The sequence below is a fragment of the Formica exsecta genome, unplaced genomic scaffold (assembly GCF_003651465.1).
Source record: "Formica exsecta isolate Colony F162 unplaced genomic scaffold, ASM365146v1 scaffold35, whole genome shotgun sequence".
NCBI classification, from domain to species: Eukaryota; Metazoa; Arthropoda; class Insecta; order Hymenoptera; family Formicidae; genus Formica; species Formica exsecta.
This window is the reverse complement of record NW_021850752.1, coordinates 99,869-117,099: the sequence shown is the minus strand read 5'-3', so window position 1 is coordinate 117,099 and position 17,231 is coordinate 99,869. Positions and strand designations below refer to the sequence as shown.

Sequence of the window (17,231 nt, the reverse complement as noted above, 5' to 3'; positions counted from 1 at the left end):
GGAAGAAGGGGTCATTTGGAAGTACACCCAAAATTATAAAAAAATTTTTAATTTGTATACTGTATATATTTATATTTTATGGCTTGAATCAAATAAATTCAATCTTCTTGTTAGATTTCTTTCGCAAATATACATTATACTATATTTAACAATTATACAAGAAGTGAAAATTTATAAAGAATCATAAAAGAAGAATAAAAATATTTTTTAACTTTAAATTAATTATTTATATATTATAATTATAACATATTAATTAAAATATGTAAAGAGCAGCATGCTTAGAATTATTGCAATTTTAAAATGGAAATAAGTCAAAATGATCTGAATAGAAGAGGAAGATTAATGATAGATGATTAAATAATACAAATTGTGTCTTGTGAGAACGAAATAGTGTCTTGAAAAATGTTTTCGAAGATTTTGTTACAAAATACTCTCTGCCTGTGGAACATAATAACGTTTTAATTTTATTCTCATAGATTTATTCTTGATTTCTTCTTAAATATTCATATTCCCTACCCCGGTTCTATTCTAATTTACTCTCATGCTTTACTCTCGTTGCATTTACCATTTTCATTCCTATCTCTATTTTCGATAAGCACTGGGGATTCGAAGATTTGTAGCAAAGCTTACACGCTCGCGACATTTATCACGCGATATTTCTGTCGAACATCGGTTTTCGGATCGTAAAAAAGACACGCGCTCGGCTGTCAGCGCACAATTCATACATTCGCAGAGGAAATGCTTGATGGAAATATCGCGTAATGAGTGTCAAGTACAAAAGCATTGCAACAAGGAATTCGAAGCGGCATAGCTTTGCAAGATGACGAAAAAGACAAGAGGAAAATTCGTGTAAATTATCGTTTTGTTAGCGGGAAAATTATGACACAGGAGAAAAATGTTTAAAATATGATTTGTGAAGTTTATTTAATACAAAATTGCACATTAAATTGTTTAACATTATATGTAATTATACAAAAAAGAAATGTAAAAACATGAGTTTTTTATTTCAGATATTTTATCCGTTAAATTTTGGGATTAATACAATTTTTTCGGGATTTGGAGTATGTGTGAAACTGGCTTCTAAATGTAAAATTATAATTTTTTGAAAGTTTGATTAAAAATGAGAGATCGCAAAGCGAGACTGCTCGAGCTTGGCGTTTTAGTTTTTGGTTTAACAGATAAAATTATTTGTTTGAACTATCAAGAACTATAGGAATATTGAAAATAAAATCACAACTTTTAATTATTTATGAGTTTCCACGAAATGATACGCTAACTCCGCCCACATGGATTTCGATAAACATTTTTTCAAATATTTGAATTGAAATCTAGCCGTTCAGCTATTTAAAAGTTATAAAGAAAATTGATTATAATTATATAAATTTTTATATAAAAGAAAAATTATCAAAAAATAGCTGAGAATTTTATACATTTTTCTCTATAGACGACGCAACATAAACGCGTTCATCCATCATTCACTGGCACGTTCTAATTCTAGCAACTGACCTAACTCACTGACGGTGTATATGTGTACGTGCGAGTTGATATAGTCGTTTTGCGAGAGGATTTGAATTTTTTTGGCATTATATATCGATAGCTCGGAATGAAAGAGTTGAACTGCGAAAGACATTTTAGCATCTTACACTAGTGCACGAGATATATCAATTTTTATTAATTCTCAACAGAATTGCAAATTAAAAATCAATTAAAACATTGGAATAATTGTTTGCAATATATTGTTGGTTTTTTAATTAGTATCAATGAAAAAAATGCATCTTTTTTATTTCTTCAACATTAGTCGAATTTTATTAATATGTTATTAATTTGGAATTGTTATTAATTATTGTAATATTAATGAGTATTAAAGAAAATTATCTTATAATAATATTGGCTGAATAAAAAATTATTGAATCGGATTTTAAAATGGAGACCTGCTTAATAATTTTTATAATTCATCATGACTTGCTTTAGTGATCTAAAGGAAATATTCATTCTCATGCACCGTCATTCTAAATTTTATGGGATGCGAATGTTTATCTTTAACCCTTTCCAAGTGATTTATGTATTTATATGGCTGACATGCTCCTTGCTTTTATCTACGAATTATTTGACTAACAATAAGTAGCATTGGTTTTACAGATTTATATGCGCTATTTGTATTTTCTACGTTTGAACGAAACGTTGGTATACAGAATATTCCGCATTATACTAACAAATTTTATTTACGGATTTTTTTTTTAATTTTTATATCTTTTTATCAATTTTATTTTAATTTAAAATTTTATTTTATTTTAAAATAAAAATTACAGTTAATATATTTTGAGGGCAATCTACAGTGAAGACATTAAACAATTTTTTTTTATTCATCATTTTATTATGTTTATTCCGTGAATAAGTATGTTTTACGTTTGCGAACATGAGAAATGATTGCAAATATCGAATCGCGTATTAGGCGAAATAGGCGATTAAAAAATTATACGAGAGTGGATTTTTTATTGTATATATATAGCACGATCCCATTTATTTTCGTATTAACATTATTCGGTATTTTTTTTACCGTTGGAAATCTCGCAATGATTTTCAGCTGTTTTGATCAGAAATTTTTATCCCAGAAGTATTGCGTGTGTGATCAGCTTTGCTGCTTCCGTACAGTATCCGAACAGTATAGTTAGAACACTTTGTAATAGTGTATATATGTGTGCATAGTAACGCGTGGTTTCGCGAATATAAATTAAATGCCGTAAAATGTAAAGCGATCCCGGACGGAGCGAGGATATACGGAATAAATGACCGGCCCACCTTTGTAAAGTTGTATCAGTATAAAGGTAATAGCACTGTGTTCGCGCACGAAACTGGCAATTAAAGGAATGTTTCGTTTTGCGGTATCGATCTCTGTTTTCGTTTCTCGCCTATTTATATCCACGAATCCATAAAAGTGCAATTTTCTCTGCATCTGGAAAAAATATGATATTTTATATCACGTGTAATTAAAAATATGACATTTATAGATAAAATTATTTAAATTTAAATACAACGCTGACATGAAATTTGTAAAACATAAGAGTTTTATTCATATTTTTCCTGTCTGATAACAATTATTATCTGCTCACATATTTCATAAAATGCATTATTTATTTAATTATTATATTTAATTATTTTTTATTAATTTGTTATATGTTAGGCAAACATAGATTTTTTTTGCTCAAATGGCCTTAAAAATTTGATGCACAGTGTCATTTTTGGTTGCTATTTTAATACCTAAAGGTTACTTTTTGTCGCTTTTTCTGCCAAAAAGCAATCACCATTTCATTTTTTTTTTAGTCGGATGACTGGATGGCAGCTCTGATTATATGGGTTTCAAATGAGGAGAATATATAAAAATACACCAAATTGGATTGTGATGGACATTTAAAACTTATAGAAGAATATTTGACGTGACAGTGACGTTATGTACAATGTGTATCGTCTTTCTTCTTCTCCCCCTCTTCTTCAAATTCTGATCCCTCAAAAATTCGCAAACTGGCGCATAAAGCACAGAAAAACACATAAATATCCTTGCCGCTGAGTAAAAGACACTTCTAGTCACGAATATTTCGACATTTTAAGTCACGTGTTTTTTGTTTTTTTGAATAATTTCATAACCTTAATTTATGTATTTTTTTTTTATAATATAGTATTATAAGGCATCAATTATTAGGTATTATTAGTTTGGTCGTTCCTTAATAATATCCTGAAGAAGAAGTTAAATTTTGTGTTTATTTTCTCTTGGAAAGTATTTTGACTTACGCTCTTTTACATCGAGGGCCATGTGGGGGTGTTCATGTACCCAGCGGCACTAAACGGAAGCGCTCGGCCGTGGGAAAAAGAGGGTCCCGCGACAGATTGAAGGTCAACAACAATACGTGCAAGATTAACGTATTGGGTTATACGTTATGTCACATGTATACAATCGTAACATACATAAGAATACAACTACAAATGCACAGTGTGTTGCTGAAAATTTCGAATATATATTCTAAATATATATTCTATTAAAATGAAAATTATTGCGCGCGTCATATATATATAGTTTATATATATACAAGAAAAAAAGGATCATATATTTTGAGAGTAGGTAATATTAATCACAAAACAAGAAAAGAAAGTCTAATTAACATGGGTCCTTAACAATTAATGTCTTCGAAGATACAGGCTATCTTTCTATTTGAGCTCTTTGCCCTTTTTTTATTGTGTCATCTCTACAATGCAGTAAACAAAAGAGTATTTACTAGTTTTGCTATAGTAACATTGGGTTTTAACAACATTGGATTTATAGGTAGATAGCGAATCCGAAAACGTGTGTTTGAAAGAATGCGTAATTCTCTGAGATGTAGGGCTGAAAAATGAATGACAATGAATGGGAACCACATAGAGCACCTTCTATAATGCTGACTGCAAAACTAGTAAGTATTCTTTTGTTTACTGCATTGTAGAGGTGACCAATAAGAAAAAGACAAAGAGTTCAAATAGAAATATAGCCCGTATCTTCGAAGATATTAATTTTAAGACCCATGTTAATTAGACTTTTTTTTTCTTTTGATCAATACTACTTGCTTTCAAAATATATAACCCTTTTTTTTTAACACTCTGTATAATCAAAACATTAAATATATAAAATTAAAATTCATAATACATGGAAAGGAGATTTTATCGAAACATCTAACTGGAAAGAATATATCACAGAAGACAACTTTTTGTGTGTATGCTTTTTATTTTAATTTGTTCTCTCGCGAGATTCACGGGTTAATTTTATGCGAGATAATATTATGATTGACATTTTTAGATATTTTAATAGCGCAAAGTCAATCTTATAGCCAAATCTCTAAAAATACAAAAGTACAATACTTCTTTGTGTGTTGTAGCTATGGACTACTTACGAAACGCGCGCGTGACAGATTCTCTCCTTTTGATGACGGTGCATATATCGATCACATCGTTGACAATTGGCCAAATAGTCATCGGTCGACATAAGTCAACCGAATCCCCAGAGATAATCGGCCTGATCTCGTTGCGCTTCTATCGCCGCGAACATGATCAGAATGGATCTCTTGGAAGATGTTGTCGTAATGTTTCGTTAAAAGCCATAATTTTATCGATAACGCTTTTTGCGGGAGGCTAAAATAAGATTTAAGATACTTTTATCGCGATAACATCTTAGTTATTCTTAAGGTGGGTTTAATCTAGTTGGCTAACTCTCTGCGTTGGCTAACCATTATCGATAATCTAAGTGAGATGCGAACAGTCAACAAGTGTTGGCCAGCATTGCTGTTGGCCAGCAAACCTACGGACTCGATCTGAGGCGAAATTCTTTCTTGGCTAACTTTGCTGGAAGCCAATGTAAACGGGTCAGAGACGATTTACAATGTTAAGACACACTTAGACCTGAATAAATCGTTTCCCATGAGTCTTAACATGTTTGTTCCGTAAGTAATGTTGTACCATTAAATAATATGTTCTCAAAGACATGTATTCGCGGAAGGAATTTAAATTACGCCAATGCTTTCATAAAATTTTCTTTATTCAGTTATTTCTTCTCTCTGCAAGATATTCTTTACCATCCGTTATTTTCTCCCGAATACCAGAATCTTTTGCCAATTTGGAGCCGATGATCGTGCAAGGTGGATGACCGCGTAATAGTCACTCGGAGAAATTTCAATGCCACGCGGCATCGTATACGGAACTTAACCGTCGGACTCGCAAATCGCTAACCTCTACGGTGGCACTGTCATCATCGTTCCGCCTGTCATTACAATGATCATAGTAAACGCGGCATCACGCGAATACGAGAAATTTTTATGCCGGTAAATAGTGGATGGAGGACAAGAATATCGTTGTTGAAACAATCGATAGATGCGTGAAAAACTTTGATGCGTTTTTCTTATAAAAAATTTTATTTTTATAAAAAGTATCACTAAAGTATCCTCGTAAATAATAAAAAAGATAGATCAAAAATAACAAATTTAATGTAATAAATAAATAATATAATTTTGCATAAATTTAAATGCATGTTGCTTTAAGGATGTACTGGCTATACAATCCCAGACAAAAGTTACTTCAATTTGAAATTGATGAAATTCTATGCTTTTGTGGGTTAAGATATGCACCAAATATGCATCGTGTAAAGGACTTAAATAATGCCAGTTAATTTGATATTTGGCACTACAAATGAATATATTTGCACATTTTGCAAATTTTGTGATCGTCAGCAAAAAAACTTTTAGACGTAAATTTTACCTGAAATCAACTGTAAGAAACGAAAAACGTTGCATACATTAGTAATATTTAGCCGAAGTGTATATTTTATAGCCCATTCTCGGAATTTTGCACTGCTTTTTCATTAAAAACTCGATAACGACATCAACATTTTTTTAATCAATCGATATCAACATTTTTTTAGAAACTTGCGCAGTATTTTATTTACTCACAAAGTCTCAGAATATTGACAATGATGCTTCCTTATAATTTCGTTTATATAAATGGGAATACGCTGCTATTCCATAAAAACTCATGCAAAATTAAAAGTTGAATAACTCGTGAACCGGTTAGGGAATCGGCTTCACGCACATATTCAGATAATAAATAGAAACAATCTACTAAATTTTCAGGATATTGTCAATGTTAAAATATTAGCACCACACACACACACAGTACATCCTTAATAAAATTTTAATCAGAAACACCTGAGACTTTTAATATCGGAAATCAAGATTTTTAAGAAAACAAACCGAAAGAAACGTGATCATAAATTATTAGTTGAAAGATGAAATTGATTCCGAGTTCTCGTCCAAGAGAACTTCCGCTCAAGAGAAGACGAGTCTATCTTCTATAAAGAGGGTATATACAGGGTGTTAAGGTCACGTAAAAATCACTTTCGGGTAATACTAATGCTGGCGGTACTGTACCTTTCAAGCCTTATAACTCGGAAAATACTTAATGGAAAGAACTTTATTACAGTATTTTGAAAAGCTCTCGAGATAAGCTACAAGAATATGCAATGAAAAATGGAGGTTTCCATTTAAGAAATTAAAGGTGACCTTCACGTGATCTTCAAACGACTATCCAAGGTCAAACCAATGGCACCATCTTATGTCCCCTTCGAAGTAATAAAACTTTTGTACGAAACATTTTTCGCAAAATCGATCACAAAATAAACAGGGTGTAAAGTTTTCAAATGAACACTCTGTATAATACTGCTTATACTACATATATGCAAATCAAGAAAAAGACTCAATATATAGCTCTTTGATCAGCAACGTGCTAATTACTGGCGAGAAGACCGTGAGCTCTTAACTCGCCAGTGTCTAATAAATTAAAAAGGGAGATAAACGAAGAAAGAGAATTCCGTGAATCCTCGTCATCCATCTTTCTCTCGACGCTTTGATCGTCGCGAAATGACTTTATCTCTAGAAGCCGTTCACAGGAGCTCCACTGATCTCGCACGCGAGTTGCAGCGATGCAGTCGCACGCGGTATCATTGCATTCTCGGATCAAGCGGTTCGCAGAGATACGAACGATTTAAACCAGACGAAACGTGCACTCGTGCCTGCTTGCCGATAAAACGTCCAGCTACGGTCGCTGACCCGAACTTATTAATCCTTTGACGCGCCTTTGGGGGGTCCAACTCTCAGTTCTCCTCTCTCTCTATTTAATTTCCTTATCGCGGGTTTACCTACATAGAGCGCGTCGAGATCTTTTAATTTCAAAAATTAGAAATGTAATTCTGAGATAAAGATTATTTTGCTTAGTTATTTAATTAAAATTTTTTAACATTTAATCGTTTAAAAATACAACAACCGTTTGAAACATTCTATAAAAATTGTAAAAAGCGATGGAAAATCGTACTTATATTTTACAACACTGTATATTTCCGTGACGGTCCTACCAGGATGATATGTCCTCAATAAGGTACGTTCCAAGAATCGGACTTTGTTAGCGAGATTTTCATGAAAAATCGCGATACCGGTGTCTAGTCTAGTCTAGTCATCGTCGACTCGTTAAGCCGCCTACTCGATTTAGTTTACGTCCTGATTTCTAGAAAATCTGACAAGACCGACCGTTCTTAACCAACCACAGCGAGGGATGAAATCAGATATCTGCTGATTACGCGACGACTCATTTCATGCTCGTGTACAACGGGGAATAATGCATGTACAGAGTGTCATAAAGTTATACGAAACTTATTGAGGCTGATAATGATTGATAAGCACACAAGTTGATAACCTACTAATAAAAATTGATAAGCATTGACCTTGGAATAAATTTCATAGTAGTTAGTTTATCGAAAGAATAAATTTGATTCGTAAAAGAAAAATTGTATGATTCATATTAAAAGATAATCCATTGATGAATGTATAAACAAATAGGATAAATCGAAGTTTATATTTTTAGCTATTTATTACCATTCTTGTTACGAATGCTAAATATAAAAAGATAAGAAGGCGATAAAAAAATAAAAAGAGATATGATAAAAAGGAATAATTGGATTTTATATTTACATATTATTATCTTGATAATGAGCCCCTTCTGGCCAAGTTTTGCGTCAGAGACCACCATGTATACACGTGATCCTGGTGCCGTAATCATCATAGGACGACTGCTAGATATGGCGAGCAAGATGGTGGTGGCTTGTATTACGGTTCGCTGATACTACAGTTACGTTAATGCTCGCGACAGAAGGAAGCCGAGGAGATGCGGAAGATATAGGATCAAGGATAGACTCGGTGATCATTGCGACGTCCTTTCCACGAGTTTCCGCTTGGGAGCGAAGCGGATTATCTTGTTTGACGTAATTAATCGGCCTACCGGTTTCCTGTCCTCCGTAGGATACGCATAAACTAGAACATGTCTGCATGAGCTGAAAGCTGAATAAATCGCTTCTTCCTTTACAATCTTCTCGAAGACATTCCTCGTCGCTTAAAAAGATAGAAATAAATAAAAATAATTTTTTTTTTATTTGAAGATATGTATTACACTGTTGGAAAATTTGACTTTAATTTAACGCACGTATCGCATGTCTCAAACGGGTTCACACAAATTTTTGTATTAATTATTTTGTGTTAACATAATATAGATATGTTAAATGGTGACACTAATACTATGTTAATATTTCAACACAAAAAATGAATGTAAACTTTATAGTAATTTGAAATAAATTTTGTGTAAAATCATACACATATTTTTAATGATAAAATTAACTTACAAGAGAAAAAGTTATTGACGGTCTGTAATCAGTTTTACTCCTATTGTAGAATAAAAACCACATTTTTTTCTGTAAATTTTAACAGGTAAATCCTGTCACACGGAACGTATCTGTTGTGTAAAATTAAAAATATATGCATATTGTGTTATTTTTTTTTTTTTTTTCAGTTGTTTTAATAATTTAACATTTGAGTTCAATTAATATAATAGCAATATGTTAAATTAACATATGAATGTATTAAATATTTAACACAAAAATTTTTAATATAAATATTTTTTATCGGCATATTTTTTAACACAGGAAAACATAAATTGTGTTTGACATAACGATGTGAATTCTTATTCTATTTTTATTACATTGATATATCAAGTAATCTTGTAGAAAAAAAAAAGAAAAAAAAACGGTTTATGGATTAAGGTTCACGCACATTATGCAAGAATTCATAAACATAAAGATTTTATATATTCACGGATTCCGATGTAATAGAGTTCAAACATCTGTGAAATTCAGGATTTATAGATTGTGCGATTCGATATGTGCATGCATTCAAGAAATCTTTAGGATTCACACGGATTCAATGATCAGTATCTATGCTCATAAGTTTTATCGGCGGATCTATAAATCTAAGAACCGTAGCGCCGGCGCGTCACTCGACGCAGTGCGAATTCGCGGGACAGCAGCATCGTTAAAGTCAATCTCCGAGCTTCCGCCACCGACGCACAATGGTGTTGAGGCGAACAAAAGCCCGACTCTTTGAAGATGTGCGTGTATGCTCGTATAGATATATCTACATAATCTCTCAAATAGTAAGCTAATGAGAGAAAACCCGTGATAAAAATCTTTCGGATAGCTAATTACATTAATTACTTTATTATTCGAAATAGCGTTGTACGAGGCAAGTCCTCTTGTACATACCTATCGTAAAGCTCGCTCCTTTAAACACCACCAGTGCAACGCTCCGCTCTATTAACGAGGAAGCGAGTAACGGCATCGTTCGCGCGCGCGTGTTCCGGCTGTGATCTTCGAGAGCCGGAGGCTCGTCAGGAACTCTTCACGAAGTCCACGTTTTACTCCAACAGGAAGTCACGTCGCCGGAAATCGTGTCGCAAAGTAACGTTACCTAGTCGTGCCGGAAGCTACGATCGGAAAAGAAAGAGAGAGAGAGAGAGAGAGAAAGAGAGAGATGGAAGGAGAGAGGGAGTGGTGCAACGGGACAGACGGACGGGGCGTAATTGAGGATTATTTCGTTCTAGTTCTTAATCATCTAAGTAAGCGTAAGAAGCGTCGCGTTTCTGCTCTGAGTGTTATTAATACCTACCTGTAAGAAAATTCTTCTCGACGTTGGCTGCCGGCATAATTAAGTCAAATTGACGTCTAGATGAGAAATTAATTGGTAATAAATTTATGCGTGATGTTGTCTTACATTTTAGCGTCCTTACTATTGATGGTGGATTATATGGTCTAAAAAATGCAATTGACTCTTGCCATCGCAGACTTTTACATTCGACACGAAATAGCACGAGGTTGTCTGACAATGAGAAGCAAATTAAATTTTTTATGCAAAATTTATTTGAAATTATTGGATCGTGTTACACACATAATTGAAAAATCAGTCTCTACACATTGAAAATTTGTCTTAATAACATATATCCCAAATTTCCCAAATGTGGTTCACACAAATTTTTGTGTTAATTTAACATAACATGGATATGTTAAATGATGACACTAATACCATGTTAATATTTTAATACAAAATTTATTTCAAATTACTATGAATTTGAAATAAATTTTGTATAAAATCAACATATTTTTAATGATAAGATTATCTTGAAAAATTGTTATTGACGGTCTGTAGTCACTCTCTCACTCTTATCTGACACAAAAATTTTAACCGGGATATTTTTTAACAAGGAAACATAAATTTTCGAACTATTGATGGTAGATTACATAGTCAATTGAGTCTTGTCATCGCAGCCTTTTACATTCGACATGAAATGGCTCGAGATTGTCTGAGAAGCAAGTTAAGTTCTCATGTGAAATTTACTTGAAATTATTGGATCGTTACACACATAATTGAAAAATCAGTTTCTATCTTCCATTAGCGTTTGTGCAAAGTTGAATATATCAGAATTCGTTAACTTCTAACGTTTATCGGGAAAAGCTCGTCTCCATCGTCGACGTTCGAGGCGAACCTTATAAAGTATCCTGTATAACGAGACTTCGCGAAAGTTTTCTCGCCTAAAGATAGCGAGCGAGAGATAACGAGCGCCGGCAGGACAACTCTGTTGTAATTGCTGTGTCGGATTGGATTAGATGGCAGGATAATTGGATATCGTGGGGGCCCGTCGATAATATAATGCAGTCTCTAACGAGAGCTTCGCGCTCTCTATCGCTCCAAGCTCGCCATATGTAACTGTAAATGTCGGTTTTCACGACGACTGGACTCGGTAATGAAAGTCGAGCGAGTCAGCCGGCCCTTCCTACGCACGGCGGTTTTATAGTGATCGACTATTCCTGGACTCGGGTCGTCTCGTGAATCAACTTTGTGGCTGAAAATATAGTATAGTATACCATACCAGCCTGAGCGGAAGTGCGTGCATAGGTGCATAGGTGTACCCTGTCCGCCGATGAGGAATGGTATCCAACGATGATATTTCAACAGAGACAGGTCTGAATTCTAAGAGAGGCGAGTGTACATGGGCTTATTTCACGAAATTATACTTCACAGCTTGCTTCACCTAACAATTGAAACCAATGATCAATGATCCGTGATAAATCTGTATACATATATCGAGAAAATTCTGCATTCAAGACTTTTTGATTCAAGAATATGTAGACTCGATTTTAAATATGCAAGGTCGTAAATCTTGAATGTTGAAAATTTTAGATTAAATTCTAGATATTTTTTTTCATAATTGATTGTCTATTCAACTGACAAGCGGGGGCGGAAGGAAAAAATTGAGCGTTCGCGTAATCAGATGCTGACGTCACCGCGATGATTTCATCCGCGTTTGCAATGCACGTGTCGTGAAATTGCGTTCGTGAGCAGAAACATAATCGTTGCAGGAACGGCAGTTTTAACCCTTGCCAGTGATTTCACTTTCGAACTATATCTACAACATCTTCCTTTGAATACAACTCGAACAATACTGTTAATGTCGAGAGAGGTAGTTTCAAAAAGTCGGTTTACGAGATTAAGCTTGTATTCATTCTCTCTCTCTCTCTTTCTCTGTCTTTCTCTTTTTCTTTCTCTCGATTGATAGAGCTTAAAGTTCACGCCTAATAATCGTGATGTGAGCGATATTCGATTTCTTCATCCGATAAAAATATACGACACGGTACAGCATCTGGCAATGAGGCAAGTATTCGTGTAAATGTTTCTCGACGAGCATGGCAGTCGATGATGTCATTTGCCGATCATTTCGTATACGTAAGCCACTCATATTCTAGTCGTAACTATAATCGTTCGGAAAAGTTGCGTCATTTCATCACCGTAAAACGTCAAATTCTCACGAGAATAAATTCTTGTCAGTCACACGTGCCAAGTTCTTGTCGTATTTTGCGATAAAATATTATATTATCTATAAAATATCGTATAATGAATACATATATACTACATAGTTGGAAAATTTGTTTTCTTCTTAAAGCATATGCCGGTTAAAATTTTTGTGTTAAATATTTAACATATTCATGCGTTAATTTAACATAATGCTGTTGTGTTAATCGAATTCAAGAACACAAATGTTAAATTATCAGAACAAAGTGTAAAAATGAAAAAAATCACACAATGTGCACAGATTTTTAGTTTTACATAATAAATATGTTCCGTTTTATCAGTAACAGGATTTATTTGTTACAATTTACAGAAAAAATATGGATTTTATTCTATAATGCACGAGTGAAAGTGACAATAGATCGTAAATAATTGTTTTCCTAAGTTAATTTTATCATTAACAATATATTGATTTTTTTATATAAAATTTATTTGAAATTACTATGAAATTTGCATTTATTTTGTGTTAAAATAGTAATTAATTATTATTAATTATTATTGTATGTATAATATTAGTGTCACCATTTAATATATCCATATTATGTTAAATTAATATAAAAGTTTGTGTGGACTGTTTGGAACATGCGATATATGTTTTTAAGCCAAATTTTCCGACTGTATATACATATAATAAGAATTATTTTTTCTTTCAAATTATTCATTTTATAAAAATTAAGAGTTTGATTTTCCTTTCTTTGATTTTAATCTTCATTTTTTTATATTTACTTGTACAATTCTTGCAAATCAAACATGAAGAATTATTTTATAAAAGTGTTTTCTCTCTCGTATTAATTGATGCATCTGTATTATGCATCTGTTTTATGTACCCTCGATTATATCAACATTTCGGATACTCGAAAGAGCAGATTTATCGCGAGACGTCTGCGCTTCGTCTGCATTATGCGAGCGGCGGGATTTATTTCGTTCTCGAGGCGAAGCCTGTTTCGGTCGTGCAGCACGAGGATGCTGCACCGTGTGCGAGCGCAACTGCAGGGCATGCAAATTTATCAATTTAACGCCCCGGCGTACTCAACCGCATTGCATCATTGCGCCATAATCGCGACGGAACCGGCGGCCATCGTTGCGCATAATTCGTCGTCGTGCCATATTTTCACGTCTCCCACATTAAAAATAATTTTTTTTATTTGATAATAAAAACATATTTTGCTTTTATTTTATATATTTTACTAATTTAAATATAATTGCTGCTTGATTGAAATAAGTAATTCCTCTGCAAGTATTTAAATAAGTAAATTTTTTAAATAAAAAAAAATGTCTTTGGATTTACTACATTTTTCTCAGTGTAAATATGCATGAAATGGACGAAACTAAACTAGGTCAATATATAATATTTTGTCAATATAACTCTATTTTTATATTGTTTTCTTTTTCTCTCGATTTATACAATAATAATTCTGTAAAATTTACTTCTGTAAACGAAGATGTCTCAATTTTGGATATACATTTGTATATTCATCCACGCGATTATTTAATGTTATTGCTTCTAACTCTTCATTTTAATATTATTACTCAATATTATACCTATTTGCTTTAATATTATCTTTAATAATACCATTGCTCTGAATCCGTCATGGTATTTTTGAAAATCTTGATAGTGCGGAATGAATAATCGAGTACCTTTGAGTTTCTTGCTCTCCTTTATCAGAAACTCAGACGGCGCCCGTTTGTCATGCAAATAAAAACATGGTCACGCGTTTGCCTCCATGCGACCTTGGCACAAGGTAGTGACTCACGCAGGTGATAAGTGCAATCGAGTTATCGCGCGACGGTTGCCCGAGCGTAGAGTAATTGTGCGGATAAGCTAGGCTCTTATGTAATTCTCTGATGCACCACAGAGTTCTCTCTCTCTCTCTCTCTCTTTTTCTTTCTCTTTCTCTTTCTCTCTGCGAGTACACCTGCGACATGCTGGTTTTCTTATCACGCGTGTAGCTTCAGAGATATTGGCTTGCTGAGTCTTATTTTACAAAAGCCAGTCTTATCGGGACATCATGCGCGCGCGATATCAAACTTGAGTGTCATCTCGTCTGCAAATCGCATATCTTACATAACTGTATAGGAATTGTTATACAGGGTGATTCTAAATAAGTGCGAAAAATTTTAAGAGATGATTTTTTATCGAAAATTAAGGGGGTCGTTCAAAGGGGGCGTTAAAAATTAGGCTTTTATTTATTATAATTTTGTGTTGTTTTGTTCCATTTTTTTCCAACATTTACTATAATTTTGTTTTACTTGCTTTTTTTATTCTAAAATTCAACTTCTCGTAACTCGAAACCTATGCCATTTAGCATCATGCTGTGCATGATGATGTATTTTTTTTTTTTTCTTGAGAACTATTGATTTTACGAAAAAAATAAAAGAAATAAAAAAGTTTCTAAAGGAATCAAGCTTTCTAACGCATATTTTTGGATGATCACATTCCGGCCCGTTAAAAAGTTCCAATTAAAAATTGATTAAGGGTTGCTAGTTTCACTTTCTTATAACGAGACGGGAGGATTAAAAGAATATTAATAAGTATCCTTTTTATTAATGGAAAATATCCACTAAATTTTATTTTTTTAACTTGTCCAAAATCTAAGAAAAAAAATTAAGACCTAATTTTAACCTCCCCCTTTAGAGGAGTGTAACTCCTCAGGAAGGGATATAGGAGTATATGTTTATATGAAAGACTCTCCTTAATTTTCGACAAAGAATCATCTTTTAAAATTTCTCGCACTTATTTAGAAGCACCCTGTATATAGAATGATTTTATTTAAATAAAATTTAACTTCCGAATCAGCTTTCGAGCTTAAAGTGGTTGGTGAAGTCGCAACTTTTCTTTTCGCTGAAGCAAATCTCTTCAGGGACAGCATTTATTTCTCGGGGCATGTCGGTATAAGTCATTGCCCTCGGCTCGTCCGTTCTCGAGTTTCCACGCCCGCGTATGCGTGATCGTCACCTGTTCGCGAAAACAGGTGCCCATTCAAGCGAGAGACGAGATCGTTTCCTCCTCCCGTTTCCCTCGCTTTTCCCCGCTTTGAGGGGTGAAAAAAAAATCTCATCGCTGCTTCGCGACGACGTAAACGTCCTCTTTATTCTCGACTAATAGGTTCTTCGGAAAATGCTTTGTCGTTCCTAGACCATCTAGCTTATTCAGTATCAGAAGCTATATGGATAGTATTCACAGTCACGGACGACATCTAGTAGTTATAGTAAAATGCGAGCTTAAGATTTTCAAAAACATCCTTTTACATCTGGTTTTTTGAAGATAGTCGTAAAATTAAAGGGTAATTGAAATTACTTTGATGATTTCAAAGCAAAATTTTGAAGAAACTGTAAATTTTATATCAAAAGTATCTAATATTTTGTACATAGTTTTTATAAAAATATGTTTCCATAAAATAATTTTGTAAAAATGTAAAGATTTTATAGATATTGTTAGAAAAATAATTTATTGAAGAAGTTAATGAGATATTCTAACCGATGCACAAATTGCAATTTCAGGTAGTGATACTACTCTACCGATGCTACTTTACCGAGGAGACACTCCAGACATCGTTACTTCGAGTACTTCTTAGCGCGAACGTGAGTACATCAAATATGAATTATTTTGCATTTTATCCATGATAAAAATCAATCCCCTTCGCGCCAAATTGCCTTATATCAACGTGAAAATTATTAGAATTAAAGACTTTGCATTTTTTGTTCTTTTAACGGTAGAAATTTATTTAAAGAAATATACGTAGAGAATTTTCACACCTTTGTACATTTCATGAATACTAGATGCGATTGAGAAAGACATCGCTTGACATTATAAGAAACGTAAAGTCGGTTAAAGGGTCAACTGGCCGCAAGCCCGCCTTGGAAACAGTCTCGCGAGCGCAGCCTCGAAATATCTGTGACCGTGATTTGCCGAAGGAAAATCGAGTTCGTTCAGGTGTTCGGTAAAGTCGCGTAACGGGAGCAGCGGATGGGAGCCGATTCAGCCATGAAATTCTTCACGCACGGAAGGGCTGCGGGGCTCTTTAAACCAAGCGGGGGATTCGCATGGGAAAGGAGCAGGTTGAATGACTACTATCGCAACTCGCAATGGCGTTCGCCACGATAAATGCACCTGTAGTTTAGCTGCACGCGCGATGCGATCGAGCGTTTCGGTTCCGCGGAGAACTTCGGGAAATATCGCAAATTTACGAGGGGATAAGGGGGTGTAATTTATATGTACGTATATTTACTCCCTTTTTTAGAAACGGTTGCAAAATAGGCGCGTCAAAATTCCACGTCACTAAGAAATTATTAAAAGATAGTAATTATGAGACAATTATTTTTGAGGCTAGTTTTTATTTACATTAATTAATTAAGAAAATTAAATTAAATCAATTAAAAAATTTTTTATTTATAAGTGATATTATAAAAATTATTATTACTATATTTACAAATTATTTA

The 17,231-nt window shown here is 33.6% G+C and overlaps 1 protein-coding gene across 2 annotated transcripts in view; it reads left to right on the top strand.

The window, feature by feature from the left end:
• LOC115238565 overlaps positions 1-17,231 on the top strand; it is a 101,149-nt gene that overhangs the window by 14,601 nt on the left and 69,317 nt on the right. For both annotated transcript variants that reach the window (XM_029812518.1, XM_029812519.1), the window contains exon 2: positions 16,293-16,373. The gene's annotated coding sequence lies outside the window, so the exon portion shown is untranslated. The remainder of the gene's footprint in view (positions 1-16,292; positions 16,374-17,231) is intronic.